This window comes from Pogoniulus pusillus, chromosome 27 (genome assembly GCF_015220805.1).
Source record: "Pogoniulus pusillus isolate bPogPus1 chromosome 27, bPogPus1.pri, whole genome shotgun sequence".
NCBI lineage: Eukaryota > Metazoa > Chordata > Aves > Piciformes > Lybiidae > Pogoniulus > Pogoniulus pusillus.
The window spans coordinates 12,760,537-12,785,272 of record NC_087290.1 but is presented as its reverse complement, the minus strand read 5'-3'; the positions used below and the strand labels follow the sequence as shown (position 1 = coordinate 12,785,272).

The 24,736-nt window shown below is 47.0% G+C and overlaps 1 protein-coding gene across 3 annotated transcripts in view; it reads left to right on the top strand.

The window, feature by feature from the left end:
* The first annotated feature begins 9,097 nt into the window (after nucleotides 1–9,097).
* PAFAH1B1 (platelet activating factor acetylhydrolase 1b regulatory subunit 1) overlaps nucleotides 9,098–24,736 on the top strand; it is a 33,699-nt gene continuing 18,060 nt past the window's right edge. Inside the window, exon 1 of one of the 3 annotated variants that reach the window (XM_064165856.1) lies at nucleotides 9,098–9,193. The gene's annotated coding sequence lies outside the window, so the exon portion shown is untranslated. Of the gene's footprint in view, nucleotides 9,330–9,378; nucleotides 9,576–24,736 lie in introns of those variants that run through there. The other 2 variants (XM_064165855.1, XM_064165857.1) reach the window with 2 other exon arrangements.

Genomic DNA, 24,736 nt, shown 5'->3' with positions numbered 1-24,736 from the left:
CAGTCCTGGTCAGCACTGGGCTGGTTTATATCCTTCTGAATGAGTCCTTACAAGAGGCAAATTGTTTGTTTGGTTTTGAGCATTTTTGTAAATACAACATGATGAGATGTTCCTAGAGCTCCTATCAACAAACCTTCTGCTTTATCAGTGTGTCAGAAATCTTAGGAGATTCTTTGTCTTGCCTCATGCATTAAACTGTCCAAAACCAGCACAGCCTTCACATAGCCTGCTTAAAAATGAAAAGGCTGCCATAGGAGATAAAGAAGGGAATGCAGAGTACACACTGAAGTCTGAAAATGGGGACAGAGAATACTCTCCAGGCCAAATAGAAATCCAGTGGGATGCTGCCAATGAGGCAAAGAGGAGCTCCTTCCCATTTCTCACAGAATTAGTAAATCAGTCTCCATTAGAAATTCTTCTCGATTCCAAACAAGAATTGTCATCATTTATCAACACAACTTCTAACCAAAGCTGTCACTATGCACTGAAATGATCATAAACTGAACCTCCCAGCTGTGACTTCTGTAATTCCAGTCTCACATCCTGCTCCTAGCTAAAGCTCTAGGTCATTCCTGGGCAAGCCAGGAGGAGTTCTGGCGTAAAATGAAAGGTAAACACCCTTAAGATCATATCCTGTTACCTGCAGGGAGCACTCTCTCTGCCATGTCTCTCCCAGTCATAAAGTAACTTATTGAATTATGAAACTATTCAATGAAACACTGTATTATGTAACTAGAATCTGATTTTAGAGCAGCTCTAACTGAACCCAGTGGACATTCTGCCTGCAAAATGTGGTGTCACGCTTGGATGCTTGTTCCTTACCTTCAGGTCAAGTTCTACTCTCTGGTTTTCATAGAGAGCTCCTAAAAACCCATAGAGCTCTGCCTTTATCATTTCCTTTATGTAACACACATTAATTTAATGAAATTTGCTCAGAGTTTCCTGTTTGGAACAAATGCAGAAAATGCAGCAGGGAGTCAGGGACAACTCACCCTCTCCAAAGCAGTTTTAATTAAGTGCTCATTCTAACCTGGCCAGAAAGTGTCATGGCCTGAAATGCATCTTGGCTAATTATATATATAAACATCATAAGGTCACTGAGGGGACTCAGTTGTGCTTAGCCCACCCTCCTACTGAAGAACTTTTCCTCGGCTCCAGTCTAACCCTGCTCTGCCTCAGCTTCAAACCATTCCTCCCTGTCCTGTCTCAAGACACTTTCATGAAAAATCCCTCTGCAGCCTTCCTGTAGCTTTCCTGTAACTGAAAGATCCCTTCAGTTATTGGCAGGCAGCTCTGGGATCCCCCCTAGTCTTCTCTTCTCCAGGCTGAACATACCCAGCTCCTTCACCCTATCCTCACAGCAGAGCTGCTCCAGCCCTTGCATCATCTTTGTAGCCTCACCTGGACTCAGTCCAGCAGCTCTGTGTCTTCCTTTTGCTGGGGATAACAGAACTGGAGGCAGTATTGCAGGTGAGATCTCAGCAGAGCAGATTCAAGGGGCAGAATCCCCTCTCTTGCCTTGCTGACCACACTCTTCTGGATGCAGCTGAGGGGACTGACTGAGGACATGGATGTATTCAGGTAGTACAGAACGAATAATTCCTCTGCTGCTGCTGATTTAGTTTCAGTGCTGGACTTGCCCATGGGCATTAGTGTGGCATCCCAGGAGGCACAGCCAGTGCTCGGTCTCCATTCTGTGTATTTGCTGCCTCACTAAATTTTCCAAATCTCAGACTGTTTTTTATTTCCATGTATAATTTCCAGTACCTTTACTAGCAACTCCCTACTCCAAGAGCTGACATCTCTAACTGATCCTTCTTCACAACCCATCTTAGACAACACAATATTAATTCAAGCTATTCTCCAGAGGCAAAACAGTGGCGGCAAGGCAAGCTGAGGTTACTGCCTCCTCACGAGCAGCCAGCTTCCACTCAAGTATTTCCTTGCTGGCTGGCATAATCCTGAATCACAGCAGAGCTGAGCAGGATAATTGCATTCACAGGGGTTCATTTCAAGCATATGTCAAACATATAATTTGATTGGGGTGTGTGTGAGTATCTGTGCAGGGGTTGGTGGTGGTGCATTCTTAACCACGTGAGTCACAAGGCATTCTGAGCCACCCACCTCCTGCTCCTCAGGAAGCTGCAAAGTTCTTTTAGCCTCCAAGAGACCTGCCCTGTCTTTTTTAAAGTTGAGAGGAGTCTCAGCACACATCTAGCCTGCTACACATTCTCAGTATTTTCATGAGGAACAACAGTTGGGAGTGTTCTGATCTAGAAGAGAATTTGAGCTCTCTGGTAATAACAAACACTCTTTGGATGAAGCATCAGTATGGCACTTGGAGGTCTAAGGAGTTCTGATACTTGGGGAGTGTTATTGATGTCAATGAGGGAAAAGACTGACACTTTACTAAGATTTTCAAAATGGTTACTAGTTAGTCTGGTGGTTAGGAAAAGGGCATTAATTGTCCCTTTCAGAGGTATTTCTGTTCAGGAAGACATTTTTGTTTAGAAGACATGGAAGATTAAAAATCATTTTTCAAGTACCTTCTGATCCAGCTTCCTGCATACCTGTGCCTGTGTGTTACAGACCTCCTCTGTCAGCAGCTGCAAACTTCTTCATCCCTCTGGTGATGCAGCAACTCAGGTCAGCTTAGCTCCCCCAGATCAGTGAGATGTGGTGTCAGCAAGACATGGGGTGATACAGAGTCAGTGGCTCTTGATGCATTTCCTTTTGCTCCTGGACAGCTTCTTCCATTTTCCACATCTGTAATGCAAACAACATGATGAATGACATCTTTAATTCTCATGAACCAGCTGGAGATGTGTGTGTGACACTGAAGCTGTCCTTAGCATGCTGCAGCACTCCTGGGGCCCAGGACCAGTTTCCCTCTTGTTTTACAACACCTTGAGCAAAGTAAGAGCAGTGGTGCCTCTGCAATAACACACCAATATGTATGGCTGAAAACCATTTAGAGGAAAGAAACTCTTGACTTAGAAGCAAATTCCAGACTTCTCTGTGTTATGTGGAAAGAAAAATCTAAAAGCATGAGAAATAACCCCCAGAGCATCTTTTAACATCAGGCTGGGCATGACAAAACTGTCCACTGCTGTATGGTGCCTACATAAAATGCAGACAATGCCATATAGCATTGCTGGCAGTGCTTTGGTATTTCACGTGAAAAGGAACAGAGTGAAAGGAATTGAGAAAGGAGTAAGTGTAGGGGGGGATGGTGTCAGCAGGAACAACAGACATGAGCACACATTGCTATAATTAGCTGTGGAATTTAAAGAATTAAAAAAAAACCACCAAGATCTCTGCTTTGAGTTTGGTTGTGCTTTTGACTCAGCAGTGACTCCATCCACACACTCTGCAGGGAAGTTCATCCCAGTCCCTTCTGGAAGCATGGAGCCGTTAGAAGGAGAAATGCTGAGACCAAAGGTAAACACTTCCAACTTCTAAAGGGCCCTAAAATCCCCTCCAGAAGGCAGTTTAAGCCAAATCTGGGATAACTCTGGATTAAGAATACATCAATGTGAGTTTGTGGTCCCCTCTTTTAATGCTCCTACCTCATGCTAATGTGCTTTGGACTGTCTCCCCCAACCCTTCCACTGACCCCACTCCTACCTCACAGCTGCTTTTTATTTTACCCTTTGGTGCCCCAGTCTGTGAGGCAAGCTTGCAATCACTTCTTCCAGCAGCCTGCATTTAGTTTCTTTCATGCCCTTCTGAGGACTGATCTCTGAAGGTTACAGGTGTGACTGAAACAGCCACGCTGAGGTAACAGCCTGCACCTAGAGTACTCCAACCCTTGCTTAATGGCAGCTGCAATATGCTCAGGAACATATCTGTAAGGTCGAGGAGGGATTTATCTGATCTGAAACACCTCCATGTGCATTTGCAGCAGTTCCCTATGCAAATCAGGCACTTATGCACACAAATTATTCTAGTAAGCTAGAGGAGCCCAGTCTGCACGTTCAGCTCTAGTACAGCTCTAAATTAGGGTGAAAACTGCAACAGTGCCTGCCTGGTTAGACTGAGAGGTGAGACTGTGATTAGCTCTGCACTGCTTCACCACACACTTCATTGCAATGTGTACGATGCTGGCATTCACAGAATCAGAGTTGCCAGGGCTGGAAGGGGTCAAAAGGATCACCCAGTTCAAACTCCCCTGCCAGAGGCAGGGACACCTCACACTAGATCAGGTTGCCCAGAGCCACATCCCCCAGCCTGGCCTTAAAAACACCCAGGGATGAGGTTTCCACTACCTCCCTGGGCAACCTGTTCCAGTGTCTCAGCACCCTCATAAAAATATTCTGAAGAGACAAGGAATAATTTGCTGCAAAGACTAAATAAAATCCTTTAAAAGGAGTCCATGCATCCAGCCATTCAATCAGTCCAATGCTCATGGAAATGTTAAAAATTTAGGAACAGAAAACACCTTCTTGTGTGGCAATAAAGACCTGCAGTCAATACTCTCACGCTTTGCCAAGGTTATTATACACAACCCTCCTTTGCACAGCATCACAAAAAAGGCCACTTTCAGTATCTGACAGCGTGGGGACAGAGGAGGTTGTGTGTGAGGCACAGCAGACACTGGAGCACAGAAGGCAGCAGCTGAATGGTGACTTAAGCGGTGAGGCAGGCAGGCAGTTTGCAGATAAAGGGCTGGCAATTGTGTTCACATAAGGTCCTGTCAGGGTACAGCCAGGAAAAACCCAGACTGATAAGCTGATGAAATGCTGCTTGTACCTGGACTTTCATCCCTTGGCTCTAGAAAAGAAGCTGCTGGACTAATATGAGCTTAAAGAAGGAATCCTGGGAGAATGATATCCAGAGAAATCTGGACTATGGAACCAAGGTCCAGCAAGACAACACTGGCACTGCTAGCAGCATCAGCTCTCTGCCACTGTTTCATTTTGCTCAGCAGGGGAGCAAAATGAAACAAAGGTCATGGGCAGGGATGCCTCTCAACTAGACTTGGCTTCTCAAGGTCTCATCTAACCTGGCCTTGAACACTCCCAGGCAGAAGGCAGCCACAGCCTCCCTGGGCAGCTTATTCCAGAGCCTCACCACCCTCCTACTGAAGAACTTCTTCCTCAGCTCCAGTCTAACCTTGCTCTGCCTCAGCTTCAAACCATTCCCCTTTGGCCTGTCTCTAGACACCCTCAGGAAAAGTCTCTCTGCAGCCTTCCTGTAGGATCCTGCTATTGGAAGGCAGCTCTGGGATCGCCCCCCCCCCCCCAGAATCTTCGTCAGGCTGGACACCCCCAGCTCTTTCGGCCTGCTGCTGCTAGCTGCTCTAGCCCTTGGATCATCTTTGTAACCCTCCTCTGGACTCACTCCAGCAGCAATGTGTCCTTCTTCTGGGGAACACCAGAACTGGAGGCATTTTTTGAGGTGGGGTCTCAGCAGAGCAGTCAAGGCAAAATAAAACAATAGTGACTTTGCAGTTCTGGAAGGAAGCTTTGTCTAGCCACAGAGAAGCCATTATTTACTAGTGACCAGAAAGATGAGAAAATCCACACTTCCCATGATTTATTGCAGTGACAGGGTTAATGACACAGGTAGACATGCCCACTGACTCATTAAATTGAACAGCAAGATACAGCTAGAAGTTAATTTTCTTTCAGTGTGTGCTTAGGCACCTGCTTATGACAGGTTTGGTGTCACCAGAATTCATTCCTCGCCTCAAACTGAGTCCATCTTTCAGTGGAAATTTGTGGAGGCATTTTTTCTCTCTCTCCAAGCTCTGGAGCTGTAGCAGCTCCTATCCTTTGTAGGTCAGGCACCATGATGGGCTTGGAACATGCAGATGAGTTGATTGCGGTGGCAGAGTCATTAGGGATGTTTTGCTATGCAAATATATACACAGGTTGTAGAATGCTAATGACAACTTTCATTCATAGGCAACCTATGAATGATCAATGAATGAAGTTTTCAGCCTTCAGCAGCAACCTTTGAGCAAGGTTTGGAGCGATGTTTGGAGATATGCAATCCCTGGTGTGATGGATACAGCCCTGTGTGTGGTAAGAGCCACCCTGACAAAGCTGGGCTGGCTCTGAAGCCTGGCTGGTTAAGCTGCAAATGTTTGCTGTAGCAACATCCTGAGAGAAAAACTGAGTTAGAATCAGAAGGAGCTGTGCAACTTGGGTCTGCATAACAAGGAGTGTGGCTAGCAGGTCAAGAGAGGTGAGTCTTCCACTTTGCTCTTGTGAGGTATTGGAAGGAGTTCGAAGGTCCTCCAGAGTCTTCTCCTCTCCAGGCTGACCAATTCCAGCTCCCTCAGCCTGTTCTCATAGCAGAGGTGCTTCCACCCTTGGATTATCTTTGTGGCCTCCTCTGGACTCACTCCAACAGTTCTGGGCCCTTCTTATGCTGGGGAGATCAGAACTGGACTCAGTATTGGAGGTGAGGTCTCAGCAGAGTAGAGTCAAGGGGCAGAATCCCTGTCTTGCCCTGCTGCAGCCTAGGAACCTTGCAATCTAGTCAATTAAAATCAATCTGTTAAATGCAAGTTCATGCTCCAAGTTTCTCCAGGATGCATTTGCAGCTTTGCATTGTGTGTTGGGTTTAAACAGCCTGCTCTTGCCTGCTGCTGCTCTAGAAACTAACAACATATACAAAGTGACTGAGCACAAAGCCACTGCACAACGGTGAAGATGAGAGAAAACACTATCAGATGTTGTCAGTACATAAAGAGAATCACCAGAGTTCAGATATTAGTAATCCCAGCTGCCACCTAAAATACAAACAGATTAATCTGTACAGCTTTGGATTATGAAGCTTTCAGTGTCCCTTGAAGCGGCTTCAAGTTTTTGCCAGACACATAATTCTACATCAAGTTTTTACTGCCTCAGATCAGCACTGCAAGAGAACTTTATGGCCCACGTTAAACCTTGTGCGACGCTGTCACGCCTGCCAGCCTCAGAGGTGACTTTGGTCACCGGTCTTTGATAGTGACACATGTCACCGTTTCCTGTCACAGCAGGGCTCCCTCTGCTTTGCAGCTGGATCCACTGCAGTGGAGCAGTTGCAGGGGCTGGGGCTGCTGCCAGCTCCCCTTTGTCGTTTTCCAAACGGAGTACTTGGCAGAGCACCTGGGGAAGGATTACTGCCACTGATACTCATAGAGTCAGTCAGGGTTGGAAGGGACAAGGATCAGCCAGCTTCAACCCTCCTGCCATGGGCAGGGACACCTCACATTAGATCAGGCTGTCCAGAGTCTCATCCAGCCTGGCCTTAAACATCTTCAGGGATGGAGCTTCCACCACTTCCCTGGGCAACCTGTTCCAGGGACTCACCATCAGACTGACACTGACAACCAGAAGGACTACAAAACCAAAAATTGAATCACAGTATCACAGACTGGTTTGGGTTGGAAGTGATCTCCAAAACTCATCTAGTCCAAGCCACTCTCAGTCAGCAGAGACATCTTCCACTAGATCAGGTTGCTCAGAGCCTTGTCAAGCCTGACCCAGAGTATCTCCAGGGATGGGGCCTACCTGGACTAATGTGAGCTTAAAAAAGGAATCCTGGGAGAATGATATCCATGGAAATCCAGACTATGGAACCAAGGTCCAGCAAGGCAATACTGGCACTGCTAGCAGCACCAGCTCTCTGCCACTGTGCAACATAGCTGGGGAGCAAAATGAAACAAAAGCCTTGGGCAGGGAAGCCTTTCCACTAGACTTGGCTGCTCAAGGCCTCATCTAACCTGGCCTTGAACACTACCTCTCTGGGCAACCTGCTACAGTGTTTCAGCACCCTCATGGTGAAGAACTTGTTCCTAACAGAAAATCTAAATTTCCTCTTCTCTAATTTCAAACCATTGCCCCTTATCCTATCACTGCAGGCCTTTGGAAACAGTCCCTCTGCAGCCTTCTTGCAGGCCCCCTTCAGGAATGCTATTAGGTATCCCTGGAGCCTTCTCTTCTCCAGGATGAATGACCTCAGCTCCCTTGGCCTGTCCTCGTAGCAGAGGTGTTCCAGACTCCTGATCATTTCTGTGGCCCCTCTCTGGACCTGCTCCATCAGGTCCATCTCCTTCCTGTGTTGAGGGTTGAGGACTCCAGAGCTGGAGCTGCTTTAGGGCCTTAGCTCAGTTCTCCCCATTGTTTCCCAAGGCACAGACAGAGTCACTGCCAGCTTCACTACAGCCAGCACTCCTGATGTGGGCAGTCCATGAGGCTGCCTCCAAACTACAATAGATAAATGTATATTTACTCAGCCTTTTCCTTCTCTTCCTATCCCCTCAGAATCAGCCAAGTTGTAAGAGACCTCCAAGATCATCCAGTCAAACCTATCACCTAACCCTTCTAATTCACTAAACCATGGCACTATGTGCCCCATGCAGGCTTTGCTTCAACGCCTCCAGGGACAGCAACTGCACCACCTCCCTAACACCCAGCCTAGACCTCCCCTGGCACAACTTGAGACTGTGTCCCCTCGTTCTTTTGCTGCTTGCCTGGCAGAAGAGCCCAACCTCACCTGGCTACAGCCTCCCTTCAGGTAGTTGCAGACAGCAATGAGCTCTGTCCTGAGCCTCCTCTTCTGCAGGCTGCACACCCCCAGCTCCCTCAGCCTCTCCTCACAGGGCTGTGCTCCAGGCCCCTCCCCAGCCCTGGTGCTCTTCTCTGGCCACGTTCCAGTGCTCCCAGCAGCACCAGTCTCTGCAGTGCTATTCTCAGCCTTTTTTGTCACTTACAGACATCCTAAGGCATCTTTACCACTAAGCCGAGTGTCGCTAAGAAGAGAACAGCAGCGTGTGTGGCGGTTACGTGTGTGGCAAGGCGGCAGGCTGCCTCGGCAGCGTGACGGCAGGCGCCTGGAAGGGACACTCGCCAGGAGCTGGCGCTCCCGGCAGCAGAGGGCGGTCAGCGGTGCCGGCGGTCAGCGGTGCCGGCGGCCAGCGGTGCCGGCAGCCAGCGGTGCCCGCGGCCGGCAGCCAGGGCCCGGCGCCGCTGCGCCTCCCGCACGGCTCGGCGGGGCGCGGGGCAGGCCGGGAGGCGGCCGGCGCGGGGCATGCCGGGACGCGCGCCCGGCGCCTCAGCCCCTCCAAGATGGCGTCCGGCGGTTACTCCCCGCCCCCCGCCTGCACATGCGCAGAGCCGCGGCGGGCCGCGCCGCTCCCTCCCTCCCTCCTGGCGGCCGGGGCGCCACTGACAGAGCGCGGAGCGGAGCGGGACGAGCGGTGAGAACCTCCGCGGCTCCCCGATCCCTCCCGGCGCCCCTTCCCCTGCGCCACGCCCAGCCGCGCCGGTGCATGGGAGAGGCGGGTGGCGCCGGCCCCATAGCAGAGAAAAGCGGCGGCGCTGGCGGCGGCTCGGGTAAGGCCGGGGCCGCGCCGCGCCTCCCCTCCCTCCCTGCCCGCCTGCTTCCCCTCTGCTGCCCGCGGTCGCGCCCCGCGGGAGGCTGTCCCGGTCGGCAGCGGGACCCGGCGGGCCGTGCGGCAGGCGCCGTTCTCCTCCCCGGTCCCCCCTCCTCTGCTCCGCTGCTCCCCGCCCTCCGCTGCCTCTCCTGCCCCCTCCCTCCTTCTCTCCAGCTCGCTCTCAAAATGGCGGCCGCGCCCGTTGGTGAGGAGGGAGCCGGGGAAGGAGGCGGGGGAGGCAGGGCGACGGGGCGGGAGGGAGGGCGGCGAGGCGGGGGACGATCCCCGCGCCCCGCCGGGGTGGGGTAGGGTGAGGTGGGGGCCACCGGGTGCGGTTCCCTGTCTTCTGTGCTGGCCCTTGCCGGGCTCCAGCGGCGTCCTCGTTGCCGGTGACTTAGCAGGAAAACAGGGCGCGGGGGAGGCGTGGGCCAGACAAGGGAGCGGGGTGGGGTGCGGAGAGAGCAGCCCCCGCAGTGGGCTCCGGCTCCCTCGGCCTTCGCGTCCTCCCCCCGCTTTAGGCCGCTTAATTTCTTCTGGTGACTTAGCAAGATACCGGGGAGGAGGCGGTGGGCCGGGAGCGAATTATTATGGAAAAATAAGCCTGGGGCGAGGAGGCCGCTACGTGTGTGCAGGAGAGGAGCCCGAGCATCTCTTCCCCGAATGCTGCCCGGGGGTTTGCCTCCCGTTCTCCTCTGCCCCGTCCTCTCCGAGGGCAAGGCAGGCGTTTGGCTGGAGATGGCCCTGCTCCCCGGAGTCGGCCGCAGTAGGGAACACACAGCGAGAATTCGTTGGTGATAGAGGGGAAAGGAGTCGGTGTTATTTTAAGAATTTGCTTCACATCCACCCTGTTTTCCTGCAGTGATCTAGCAGGGAAAGCGTTGATAGGAGGTGGCTCAGACCTTCAGAACCAGCTGCAGTAAAAACGGGGGAGGGAGGTCTGATCTCTCCTTCTTGGGGTCATATCGCTGCCTGGCTGTCTGCAATCACAGACTTCTCTTGGAAGCCTTCTCATAGCGATCGCGTTCGCTAAAATGCTCAGTTTATTGCTGCTTCTGAGGTTTTGTTTCGTCAGGAGGTTATGCGCAGGCAGGGCTTTTGATGGGAGTTGGGGGGTGGGAGTGGTGCCTCCCTTAAAAAAGTTCAGGCTTTCCTCAGTTCGGAGGGTGTGAGATTTGTTCTTTTTTATTTATTTATTTGTATTAATTTAAGGTGGATGCCATTAAACTTGACCTTTAATACCAGTAATATTGGGACACCTCCTTTCTTTGCCACTGGTGTTCCTTGCTGATAGTGCTGCAGCAGAGGGCTTGGTTGTTGCAGGTCAAGTCAATTCATAATGAATTACCTAACCAGGGGATGGGGGAAGGTTAATCCAAGCTGCGTTAAAAAATAGATCTTTAATAAACATTATTTTTACCATAAATAAACGTTTGGCATATCGAACCTGGCTGGGTTCTGTGTTTAAGTGGAGATTCTTGTCAGTGGTGTATTCTTATGACAGTATTGTTTATAGTCTCAGGAGGTGGGGGTTAAAGAACCTACGTTCAGTGCTGATCATTTGGTAAATGATTGTGCAGCATTCGGCTGCTTTTCGGAAGAGGGAGGGTCTGCTCTCAAAAAATGTTATTTGCCCTTAGAGTGGTTTTGTTAAATAAGGGGAATGACATTAGGGAACCAAACAAAGAAAATATTTGTACAGGGGGGAATTTATTGCAGGTTTCTAGCTTGTTCTCAGGGATCTCATTTTTTGTCTGTTTCTTTTGCTGTTACCATGTTTATGGATGCTGTGTGCAGCCATTGAGCAGAGCAGAGACTGGGTGGAGTAAGGAGGCAAAGCTGCGAAATGGCTAGATTACCCTTTCAGAGCTGCCTCTTTTTTTTTCTCCTCTCCCTTTGCTGGGGTGGAGGAATACTAATTGCCGTAACAATGAAGTCTCTTCTTTAGGGAAGAATCTAATGGTGCAGGAACCTTCTGAAATGAAACAAATCTGGCATTCTGTTGGGAGGCTTTATTTTTTCTGCAGGGTGGATCTTGATTTGTCTGACAGGGAGAAGTGACCAGTCACTGGTGCAGAGCTGGATATTTTTTGTGTGTGTGTCTGATAACCATTTCAGTTTATTGACTTAGGCATTCACTTGTTGAATTGATTTTATTCACACTTTAGATAAGAATTATGATGCCTCTGTGGGGGTTTTACACACAGGGTTCTCTGAAGTGTAGAGAACCTCTCTGTTATTGCTTGCTGCTTTTTTCTGTTCGTGCAACTTCTTGGTTAGACTTGTCCATGGGTGGACACACAGGAAAAGACAATCTCTTCTTTCTCTGGTGACCGTGGTTATTACTAGATGGACTTAATGGCATTTCCCTTCTTCACATGCTGAGTTCACATAAAAGAACATCTGAAGATTTTGGAAGCCCGTTTGAACAACATGGCTCTGTTGGAGCATTACTGTACCACATGGGTGCTGCTGCATCATGGGGGCAGTGCCCGTGCTTGAAGTTGTGCAGGAAAGGCCTTAGAACAAAGGATTTGGGGAATGCAGTAGGGATGTGATGAAGCACCTAGGAAGGGCTGCTTGTAGAAGTGCTCTCCTGTTCCACATGTGGCTCAAGGCATTCCCATTTGAATTAAGCTTTGATCAGAGCAAGGACAACGTTGAACATGAATGTGTCTGAAGCAGGTTGAGGTTTTGCTTTTTCTTGGGTCTGCCTCAGTCCTGGAGTCCAGTTTTTGATGGTAGATGGCCACAGACGAGACTATGTTTGGTTTGAATTTGCCCAGAACTAAATTACAGGGAGATGCAGTTCATTCTCTTAGAGTGGATGTTAGAGGATTCCATGGATTGGTTCACTGCCTAAAAATGTGTCCAGGCTAAGAGCAATGAAGGATGCAATGCAACACTTGCCTTCTTAAAAAACTCTGCCTGATTTTTTGTCCTTGATTACTTTCTCTGCAGGAGGAACTTGTTAATTTCTACTCTATAAAAGAAACAGGCACTAACACTTACCTTTGTGACTGCGTGAGGTCTGCCCTACCGGTGCTGATGACTCTTCTGCTTCTGCTGTTCCCTGTACTCCACCCAGCCTTGAGTGCTCAGTGCTTTGTGTTCTCTGCTCTCAACTTTCTTGTCTATCCAACTTGCTATCGATGGGATGTTGCACTAACATCTGCTGACTCTCTTGCCCAACACTCCAACCTTGTCTGTCTTCAGGAACTCTATAACCACTTCCCATCAGTGCCAATTATCACGTTTTTACCCTCTTGTAAAATATTCTGGGTAAACAGCAGCTGGAGAGCCCCTGCCTTTATAGCTCAGAAATACACTGTGCATGTGTGTTACAGAGTGCTGGAGCTGCTTCTGATCCTCATGAACTAGGGAGGCTGGAATTGCTGTACTACTAAGGGGAGCAACTTGAGAGTAGTTTTGTTTTGGTTAGCTTTCCCCTGCTTTTGTGAACTTCAGACCTGATAAGACTGTGAGAGAGTTGCTGGAATGTCTGTGAAGTGAACCTTTATATACTCAGCCTGAGAATAGGAACTGCTTAGTCCTAAATTTATGAAATCAAGAGGACAGTAAAATTCAGTGATGATTAGTAGTGAATTTCTCATATGGGGGATTTTTCAGCTTGTAATTTGAGATGGCAGCTGAAGTTCTTTCCCAAGTATCAAAGCCATATTTGTTAATCAGAATGGGTCTGGGTTTCTTCTGTCAGGTTTATTGTGGATAAGTAGTATGTTATGTGCTGTCTATAGATGCAGATACGCTAGGGAAATTGGAAGTGGTCTGCTCTTTCTGCTTTTTAGAAGAGCTTAAATATTGCTGGCAGAAAACCTGTCTACTAAAAATGTGTTTGGTTGACTTGAGCCTTGCCTGGGTGGAATGGCTTTCTTAGGAGCTGCTGCATTACCTGACAGGAGGCGAGTGGGGCTCCTCATGTGGCTTTTGGGTGTTGTGAGCACAGCTATTTATTAATGGGTGATGGTGCTTTCTCTTTTGATCTGCCTGACAGAGTAGGTTACACCTCAGTTTAAGTTTTTTAAGAGTCATTTGCACTTAACACATAATCTTGACCTGTTTAGAACTAGTTTCTAAGTACATCAAGTTATTTATTTGGAATTCTTTCTATAAATTCTGTCCCAGGTCAGCAGGAGTATGCATATGGCCACCTCCTGCAGGGAAGGTTTGTGCCGTGGGTGACAGTGCAGTGGTGGGATCTAAACTGTAGCTGTGTTGTCAGCTCCATTTGGTATCCTTGACTTACATGAGTTAGTATTAATTCTTGTTGCAGTTACTACAGAAGAATCCCTTTATTCTTTCCATCCCTGTGTTGAGCCCTACTAATGGGTGTTCCATATTTGAAGCATTTCTTAAAGAACCGTGGTTTTTATCTGATGAATAATGTCATTCCAACCTGGCAAACTTGTTGGGTACTGCAAGTTAACCCCAAGAAAGGTGTGCATCTGACTTGTATCTTACCTCGGTTGTTTAAAGAATAGCTTTTCCTTCCTAGTGCTTATTGAGGCAGAACTTGAATGAAGCAATGCTTGTCTCATTCAGCTGCTTTAAAAGCTCATTCTTCAGCCTTATACTCCCTCTTTAGGGGATTAGATGGGTGTGATTGTCTATGTTGCTTTGAGTTCGCTGGCATGGAAGCCACCTATGATATCACTTCGTGTTGGCATGTACTCTTCAGGAAATTCCACAGAAAAATGTTACTTACAAAAGAGGTGGATCCTGTGATCCCTTTCATCAATGCTCTAAACATCCAATCCTCTTTGAAGCACATCGTGTGTGCACAGCCTTGTCATACTAAGCAGTATCAGGAGCACTGATGCATGCATAACTATATAAAAAAATCCACGTTAGGAATTCCAAGTACTTGTTAATACACCTAGAAGTACTTCATTGATTTCCTCCTTGGTACTGCTGCTGAGAGAGCCCAGCAGTTTGGCTTGGCTGCTTAGGGACGTTTGGATCAGGATTGTCATTAAGTAAATGTAATAAATGCATCCTTGTGGTTGGAATTCTGTTGATATTGGAAGACTTGCCTGATATTTTTAACCAGTAACTAGTTGCTGCAGTCTTGAAAAGGTCTTTCCAGTTACAAGACAATCCTTGATGGTTGAGGTTTGGTGGTGCTGCTGCTGCAGATGTCTGTCCTGTCACCTTCTCAAAGCCGTTGTTAAGTCCCTAATGAGTTAGGTCTTAGATGGCCTTTCCCGAAGCACCTCCTGCTCTACAGCTTGGGGGTGAGTCAGCTGGCAATGCCTCCTCTGCGGGGGTAAAGGTAGCAGTTTATGGCACTGTGCTGTGCTGGTTTAGAGCTGAGATCATAGAATCAGCCAGGTTGGAAGAGACCTCCAAGATCATCCTGTCCAACCTATCACCCAACCCTATCCAATCAACTAGACCATGGCACTAAGTGCCCCATCCAGTCTTTTCTTGAACACCTCTAGGGACTGTGACCCCACCATCTCCCTGGGCGTCCCATTCCAATGCCAATCACTCTCTCTGCCAAGAACTGCCTCCTAGCATTCAGCCTAGACCTCTCCTGGCACAACTTGAAGCTGTCCCCCCTCATTCTGTTGCTGGGTGCCTGAGAGAAGAGACCAACCCCACCTGGCTACAACCTCCCTTTAGATAGTTGTGGATTAGAGTTCTGTATTTGTAGAGATAGCAGTGGTCTTCTGATGAGGATGATTTATACCTCCCTTATCTGTGGTGATTGTTCCTATTGTGCTCCAACAAACACTAGGTTCTTAGGCCCAGTTAGAAAAGTCTCTTCCCTGCCTTCTGCAGATTGCCTCTGCCTCCTGTCTGCCTGGAGGTACCTTGATGTTAAAATGAAGGTGTTAAGTTCATCCTTCCTTAAGACTAGAGGAAAATCAGTTGGAGATGTCCAGCATGTTTACAGTGATTTTCTTCTAGAAAGAAACAATGTTGGCAGTTTGTCCTGAGCTCCACTCACCCGACTTTGGCGGTGGGGAAGAAGCAGGGATAAACAGTTTGTGTGGAAGTGCTCCTGCCTTTGCAGTCTATCAGGATGATGATGGTGTTCATGTTAGTGTGTACATGGATTGTGGAACAGATGGTGCCCATTAAATCAGTAAAAGTAGAAGGTTTTGGTTCCCTCATAGCTGGCTTTGTAAGCAGCAAGCATAGACTCGACTGGGGGAAGCCTAACAGAAGAGCTCCACCCTAGGGTTCACCAGCAGGGAGAAGGGTGAAGTTCTAGCATCATGCATGGATTTTAAAATCTCATGAATAGCTAACACTGTTTCAACCAAATAGAGATTTGTCTTTTTTTCATGCATTTGTCACACTGATAAAGCTGGGATGAGTCCTAATGACAGATCGTTTACAATACCACAGCATATCGCAGTCAGCAGGAGCACAGAGATGGTTGTGAATGGTCTATTGCCGAGTCTCTGCTCTGTCTTGGCCCTGGTCTGTTCTAGCTAATGTTGCTTCCACGTGGGAAGGTGCTTTCAGCATTACAATAAGTCATTCTGTGTTTGTCACTTGGCTTAGCTGAGGAACCTTCCAGAGGGAGCCCATTTCTACTCTCCAGCAGGAGAGTTACAGCATGTGCAAAGAGATGGGATGTTGGGACGCCAGTGAATCTGGGAAGAGGAAGATATTTCTTAGGGCCTGGTTCCCAACTTCAGATGTGCTTCAGAGCCAGCAGTGCAGTAGGTGAGGATGGGTCACGAGAATGATGAGACAACTCTGCAAAGACTCTTGGTTTCTTTTCTTGTTCTCTCTCGTCAACTGAATCCATTTTTGAACAACAGCCTTTAAAAATGGCTGAAGGACTAGCAGAGTTCTCATGGCTTGAAGAGTAGAAGTTCTGTCTGAATTTTTGTTTTGATTTCTTTGTGGTTTTGACCTTCTTCTTTTTCTAAGGCTTTAACAACTGTTCATTCAAGCTCCCTTCCCAGTGTTTTTCATACATAAATCGAATGACTTCACCAGCATTTTTGTAAACATCACGTTGCCAATCTAACAGGCACTGAAATATTTAGATTTAAATAGTCCTGTGACCTCCTTTAAAGTTGTACGTCTACTACTACTCAGTTCTTCAAGCTAGGGAAGGATGGGGCACAAGAACTGAAAAGAAGAAACTTCACATCCAGTGCGTGATTTCTGACCAACCATGAGGAGCTCTACTGGGTTCATGGCTCGAATGCAGTGTTCTGGAATTGCTATCACTGTGTGTGTGTGTTGTTTGACCCAGCAAAAATGATGAGAAATAGCTTGCTGAAGTCACCCAGGTGAAGGATGATGTACTCTGCACACTGCTGAGTGAGTTTGGAGTAGCAGTCTGCAACACTTGAACCCACTGTAACACTAACCCTCCTCCTCTTTTCTTCCTCATTCTTGCTCTTCAGCTTCCCCCCAGTTGCCCTAACCTGTGTCTGAGTAAAAAGTCATTCAGGCTTCTGGTGAAGCTCAGTGAAAACCCAATGGGGCTAAATACGAATATAAAAGTAATTTGGTGAAGCAGTTCCCTGCTAGCGTATCATTCTCACAACATGCTGAAGAGCAGCAGCATCTCAACTTCCATTGCCTAAACCTTTCCACACTTTCTAAAGGTTTCTTTTCTACTGCACCTACTTTTTTTCCAAGTTGTTCATGGAAAATTGAGTCTTGATAGTGAAGTTTTCCTGTATTTTCACCCAGAGCTGAACAGGCAGGCTAGAAGAAGGATGTTTGCACTTGTTTTCTTCTAAAGTCTCTATGTAGAGTACAGACTTGAGTTCTGACCTGAATGAAGTGTAAAGGCACTCAAGTGATGTGTAGTGACTGTGTTTGAGACGTTTCTCGTGAGAGTTTGTTCTATCCTACCCTACTTCTATCAGAACTGCACAACTGAAGTGATGGAGGGAGGGTAAATGTCAAGGCTTAATTCATTTAAAGGCTTCTTTTCTCCAAAAAATCTTTTCCCAGCACACTTGGTCCAAGTGTATTGAAAAGTCACAGCATTGGTGCCTGGGAAGCTAGCAGCACCAGAAATGTCTTTGGCTGTTTTGCAGCCTTCAAGGTAGTCAATGACTGCAAGTGGTCTTAAGGAGTGATTGCACACTGGAATAATGGGAAGAGTAGAGGAGCACAGGAGTTTATTTCAAAATGCACCTCTGGAATCAGGACAGCAATGTATTTATGTGAGGAGGGGTTAACTTGCTTCTCCTTTAGAGCATCTGGATGTGCATTTCTTAGCTCTGTTTTTCAGATGTGGTTCTAAGCTGCATTCCCAGCCTTAGGAACATGGGCACCGCATCTGATCTGCTATAGATTAGTTTCCTTGTGGGTTTGTTGTTGAATTGCTTCCAGATGTAAACTACAGTGTCACATTTTTAGCAAAGTCAGTTCAATCACCCTGCAAAGCAGGTGAAATGGATAAAAAAGCAGGTGTAGAATTGTCAGTTCTGGTTGGGATGTTTTTTTGTGTGTATGTGTTAGAAGTAGATTTGCTTTGGTAAACCTGTAAGGGATCTATCATGGAAGATATTTTTGGTAACACTGCAGAATGTGAGCAAACAGTGCCCAAAATGCTGTGCTGAGGTGCTGTATCAATACACTTGGCAAAGCAGTGCTGCTTAGGGCCTACAGGCACTGTAAGGCTTCACTTAATTGCAGAATAACAGGCTTACTAAACCGTGTGCATTACCAGTGAGGCTCAGAGTTGTAATTCAGATCAGATTTGCTTTCTGTTTTGTCTTTTCAGAATAAGACAGTAGCTGAAGCTCACTTTTTCATAGTCCTTCAGCTGGCTTTACTGATGCAGGCTGAAAAGTGGAAAAAAGATTAGCTCGGCTCAGAAATGAGTAGCTTTCTTGTGTCCTTCAGCTCATCCCTGATGGCTTAGCAGGTGATGGATCCCAGCGTTTCCTGGGATAAGGTGTGTGCACCACACTGCCGGAACTGCAGGGCTGCTCTCCTGCCATTGCACTGTACTGGTGCTTTGCTGCTGCAGCTGGGGGTCAGATGAAGTGGGTCAGGAACTGGGTCTCTTTTCTGTTACCGTTTCCTGCAACACATGGAAACTGATTTCTAAGAAAACTTTTCGGGTTGCAGGAATGCCCAAGAAGTGCAGATGCTACATCACTTTAATTTACATTTGTACTTAAATGGCAGCTTCTATGGCAATTGTAGAAACATTTGTGGGAAGGGCTGTCCTCTTCTGTGGCTTGAGCTTGATAAAGCTGCTTTTTGCTTACTGGGCTTAAAACAATTCTAAAGACAATGTTTTAAAACAAAAACATTAACAATCTGTAGTGAAAGACAGTGTTCTTACATCCTTCAGAATTTAGCTGCATAATCTAGAAGTATTAAGAGGACAATTAAATTAATCTAATTCTTTCATAAGGGCTAGGAGAAGCTCTAATTGTCTGCAGATACTCACAAATAACCACTTTGTCTTGTTAACATGTTATGAAACAAGATACACTGATGAAAATAAACTTGGTAAGGCTCTAACATCCTAGTCTTGTAGCAAGAGAGAATGCAATGAGAGTTTCTGCTTTATTAATGAAGAAATGGATCATTTTGCCTTCAAAGAATGGTGGAATTTCATTCTGCTTGCATCAGTTTGTCTTTTTGGTGGCTCTGGTTTCTGTTACCCCTTCTTAAGCAACTTGACTTTCAGTGGGATAGAAGATACAACTGAAGAAAGGGAGCTAACTGAACTAGATACAGGAACAAACCCAGGAGGAAACAAAAGGAGTTTTCTTCCAGCTAAAACATCTTTTAAGAACACTTATTGAAGTTGGTAGCCTGTAGCTGGATGCTCCAAACTGGTTTGAGTTTTACAGAGGTTGTTGGAATGATTGCAATTTAAGATTTAAATTGGAAGGTAAATGTGAGCAACCTAAATCTTAGTAATTTCGTAACCTGGACCCAGTTGTTTGTGTTCACAGTGGCTTAGATATCTTTTTAATACCCAGGCTTTTGGTATCAGGAATATCTAACCTAGCAGTCTAAAAATGTGGTCTCAAGATTTTGGCACCTTCAAGGAAACAGTCTGGTAGAATATTATTGCGTATGTGATTTAGTCATAAGAATACTTAGGAAACACATTCTTGTAGCTGAGTTTACTAAGGTGCCAAGATTCTGAGAAGAAGGTTAAACTTTGCTGTTCTCCAAGCACAGCAATGCGCAGCTCTGAGAAGCTTTCAGAGCTGAAAGGTGTGGGTCTGTTCTGTGTCCACCAGTATATTTCTCTGCAGTTTCTGCCTTCTGTCTCTTCTCACTTTGGATGTAAGGAGCTTACAGATACATGTTTGGTGTACATAGCTTGTGTTTGGATTAAACTGTTTATGGAGCCTAAGCAACAGTCATTAAACCTGCAGAAATTAAATTATTTTTGTTCCTGGAAGAGCTAGGAGCATGTACTAGGAGATCTGCAGTGCTAGCTTGATCAGCAGTGGCTAGACAGAGATAGCAGGTGAACTTGGCCTGGTGATGGTGTATTTAACTGTTTGATGATGTTATAAACTTCATGCTGAAACTGATCTTCCTGGTCTAACTCATAAAATTTCAAGAGAGAAGACATAAAAGACAGGAGGGATGAACATGTCTGTGGGAATTACAGGCGATAAGGAAAGGGAGAATGTGATGTTTTGTACACAAATGTTTCTGTAGGCTTGAGGGCTTACATTACCAGGACAATGAAGACTGAGCCTGGAGGTCCAGCAGATGAGACCGTCTTTCATCCTGGTGCTAATGAGGATTTTTGTGGCAACGGGAGTTCTGTCTTAGCAATCAGAGTAACTTGGGCTGTGAGAAAAGCCTGTAAAATACAACTTCTGAACCTTGCATAGTTTACAGATGTCTGCACGTGTTCATAGCTTTCTGCTCCCCGCATGTCACTGCTTGGTGTTTGTGTAGATCCTCTTAAACCTTAGTGAGCATGGCCGGTTAGTAGGGCACTGGTGCAGACGAGCTTGTGATAGGAGGCAGGGGTTGGAGTGGGTCTGCTCACACTGCTGAGGCAAAGCCAGCGTGCAGCCAGAGGGACAGGGAAGCATGGCAAATAATGTTCCCCATGTATGGAATTTATTCTCCCTCAGCTTCAAACTATTCACCCTTGTCCTACTGCTAGACGCCCTTATGAAAAGTTTCTCTCCAGCCTTCCTGTAGGATCCCTTCAGCAGCTCTGAGCAGTTTCAGTGGTGGATTTGTGATGCTGGTCCTTGAGCAGTGTTTTTGACTTGATGGGAGCAAAGGAGAGACAAGGGAGAACCTTGAGCTGATCCTGCTGGTAGAACACTGAGGAATCTGATAAGGTTAGCTGCGATACCAGAGTCTGGTATCTCGGGATACATTTATGAAAACATTTGGATCTGGAAAGGCTTCAGAAAAACCGAATGTGAAACACCCTGCTAGTGGCAACGTTTGTGGAGAAGTTAATGAGCTCGGTTGTTGCGTGCTGGCAGCACTGAGTGCAGCCCTTCCCATGGTGTGATTCCCATAAGGCAGTTATGGGATGCTGAATCCCTGGCTGAACTAATACCTTGCAGAGACCAAGGCAGAATCTTCCCGAGGGGAAAATTTAGATTGTGAGTTAATAATGAGTAGCTAATGGATTCTCTGACCTCCATGTGTATGGCTTCAGTTTTGTCACAGCAGAATGTGTGTTACTTTAGAAGAGCCTGATGGGTGCCCTGCCACGTGTAGAGAAACCCTTCCCACTCCAGCTCTCCTAACGAATTAATGTAGTTGAAAACAGAGTCCTAACAATGGTGAAAGAAAAGTGAAACAGAAAACACCAATACTATCATCCTGCTCTAAGCTGTTGGGGTGAGCTGTGGTATATGTGGCTACTTGCAGTAACAGCAGCAATCAATAAGTCAAAGATTAAGTCCAGAAGCACTATTCTAGTAACTAAATGCTATTTTAGTAGTTAAAATAGTGTGAGCAGGCTGGGTTTGAGTTTTAGAAGTTTGTCTTTAGGTGTGTTTGAAAACTTCTGGTTCATCTCATTGTAGCTTTGCTCATCAGCTTGAAATAGATAAAAGCTAAATACGTATTCAAAGCAAATTTTAGGCCCGTTTGGCACCCAGTGTGCTCTGATAAGCAAACCTGTAATGAGCTTTACATACCCAATGTGGTTATTTTTTAACTGTGTACAGAATGGGCAGTTTTAGGAGTCTTAATTGCCTTGACTTTGCTCTTGCTTGCTGCTGCCTTAGGTAAGTGAGCAGGTAGTTTTGAAAGGTTGAGACAAAAATGCTGAAGGGTTAATTTGATTCCATAATCTATTCCTCAATTATATTTGGAGAATACTTATGAAAAATACAATTTAAATGTGTCCTGCAGCGTCTGTGAACACCGTCATAGAAATAGCTATGGGCCACAGCTTATCACTTGCTGGTGTGATGTATCTTGAACTGAGGGGAATTCCAACTATCTCTTCCCTGAAAATCATTTCTTTTTTTTCTGGCCTCCTCCCTTGGACTCTCTCTTGTGCGTTGGATACCTACTACAGAGCTGTCTCAGCTATCGACTGGAGCTTGGCCTGGTCTGTTGTGCCAGTTGTGTGTCTTGCAAATGGCTAGCAGGTCTGTCTTGCTGAGTTCCTGCAGACCTGTTCAGTACTCTTGGAAACACTTGAACCCAGCTGATAGCCATTGGTGTGAGGACCTGCTGTTAAAGTCAGAAAGAAGCAACTGCTTTTTGAATGGTTGGAATGTCTGAGTCATCTCAGGAAGAGGGTGGCTCCTATGCGGTATCAGATCTGTGATGTCCACTTCGAGTGCAGAGCTGCCTTGATGCTAACCAGTTGCAGAAGGAATGAGGTTAGTCACCAGTGGGGCGGGACCAGCTTTAAATGCAGGCCGGGCAGAATCCTGAGCCTCAAAGCAATTTCAGTAGGAGGAGAGGTGTCCTCACTGCAGGGTGGGTGAGTCCTGTGGGGAGTGCAGCTGATTCCAGCAACAGGCTGTGTGGTGGAGCTGAGGGATCCCTGAATCCCAAACATCTGTCTGAAAATATCTAGCTCTGCCTCGGTACCATGTTTTTGGCAGTAAGCTGCCACTACTCACAGTGCTTGGTTTCAAGCAAAATGTACCATGCACGGGTTGGGGTTTGTGTTTCCTTTATTTCCCCCAAGGGTTCTCTTGAGCACTGTCTTCCCCTCATTGCTGAGGTTTGTGGGTGAGTGTGTAAGGCAGTGATAACTGCAGTCCTTGATAGATGATGAAGGAGGACTGGTTAGTCTTGCTCCACTGAGTTCTGTCTGTCACAAAGTCTTCTCCAGCTAAAGAAAAGGCAATGCATGTGGGCAGCATTCAGCCATTCTTGACTGGCCCAGAAAAGTAGCACAGGGACAGGAGGAAATGGAGGTCTTCTGGGGCTTTTTGGGTTTGGACATTTTTGCTTGAGTGAAGGCTTTTGTATTTGGGGTTTTTTTCCATGTTGTGGTGTTATTTTTCCCCCTACTAGTGTTCGTTCTTTTTGTTTTGTCTTTTTTGAAGGGTGTATATCAACAAGGCTGCTCCCAAAAACTTTACCTTATATGCAGGTGCCTTTATAGTTAAAAGCCAGAACGCTGAGGGGGTGCCTGGAACAGACACTCTTCAGGGAGGTGAAATGCTGTAGACTGGTTGATCAGTGACTTACCTTGGATCTGCTGCAATTTGCTAATAGCAGAAATAGTTGCCTTGCCCTGTTAGCTGTTGGCATTTACCTGATTTTGAGATCTGAGTAGCAGCTCAGAGTGATGGGAGTGGGGCAGGTATTGCTGGGTTAGGGTTACAGAGGAGAAGTTTGGGGTTGCTTTGCATTTGAGGGGGGCAGTGCCTTTCTGACTAGGTGACGTGTCCAGAATCATCTTGTAAACACAGGTGCAGCTGCTTTTAAGCAGTGTTCTAGTCAGGTCTCATGCATGTAAGGGCAAAATTGTCAAAATACTGAGGTGTGATTCGTCCTGCAGTGACTGCACCAGTGCAGTGCTGAATTTACAGAGCATTGACTGCTTGGTGGTAGCTACTGATAACAAAACCACCCTCTGGGTTTAGTGCTGAGATTTTTACCACGGTATTGCTACAGACGCTTGCTGGACGTTTGTATCTGTGTCTTCTGCCTTTCAGTGCTTCAAATAGTGCTGCTGTGTGTGGAGCAAGTGCCTGATTTTGTTCTCCCCCAGTGTTTATGGCTACAGAAAGCGTTGCCATGCTCACCCAGCCGCAGAGACTCGGCCATTATGGGGCCGTTCCGGGACTTTCCTGTGCGGCCGCATTGCCCTCTAGAGGGCCCTTCGGAGCGGCTGGGCCAGGGGCTCAGCAGCTCGGTGCCCTCCATCTGTGTGCTGTGCTCCGGCTGGAGCCACAGGCTGAGGCTGCTGGAAAGCAGTTCTTTCTGCCTGGCAGGAAGTGAGGTGTAGGAAGGAGTTAGTGAACTGTTTGCTTTTGTGCTCGGGAAGGATGCAGTTTCCAACAGCATTGCTTCTGAGCTGGCTGTTAGTGAAGGGGTCAGGCTCATCACAGAATGGTAGGGACCTCTGTCGATCAGCCCCTCTGCCAAGGCAGGTTCACCTAGAGAAGGTCATACAGGGATACATACAGGTAGGTTTAGAATGTCTCCAGAGGTGGAGACTCCACCACCTCTCTTGGCAGCCTCTTCCAGTGCTCCATCAGCCTTAAAATACGGAATTTCCTCCTCATGTTTAGATGGAACTTCCTATGTTCCAGTTTGTGCCTGTTGCTCTTTGTTCTGTCACTGGGCACCACTGAAAAAAACCTGGTCCCTTCCTCCTGAGACCCTTCCTTTAAGTATTTATAAACATCTGTTAGATCCCACCTCAGTATTCTCCAGACTGGGAATCCCAAATTCTCTCGTTTTTTCCTCATAAGAGAGATGTTTCAGTCCCCTCAGCATCTCTGTAGCCCTTTGCTGTACCCTCTCTAGTAAATACCTGTCCTTCTTGGACTGGGGATCCCAGGATAGTGTCTTGCCTGTTCAGAGTGCTGCCGCCCTCAACACTTGCAGTGCTGCATGCAAGCTGGCAGCAGAGCCAGATACAAACAACTTGCAGCTTAAACTTATTTAGAAGCAGACAGCAGTGCCTAGGTGGGTTTACAAATCACCTCCTGATCCCTTGTGATGGGTAAGCAGCCATTCATGGTATGGGGTTAGGGTTTACTCTATTTTTATGTAAGAAAGGCTTTTGTTTAAAACCTTACCACCAGAGTTATCCAACTTTCACACTGGACCTCACTGGTGGAGCCTCTGTTGCCTAGTAGAGAAGCAGGGGAGCAGAGGCAGTGGGGACACGTGCTTGCTGAGGCAGCTGGTAGGAGTCTCCCAAACCCAACTGCTCCCTTCTCAGTCTGTTTCATGTTCACTTGATCTCGAGGCTAA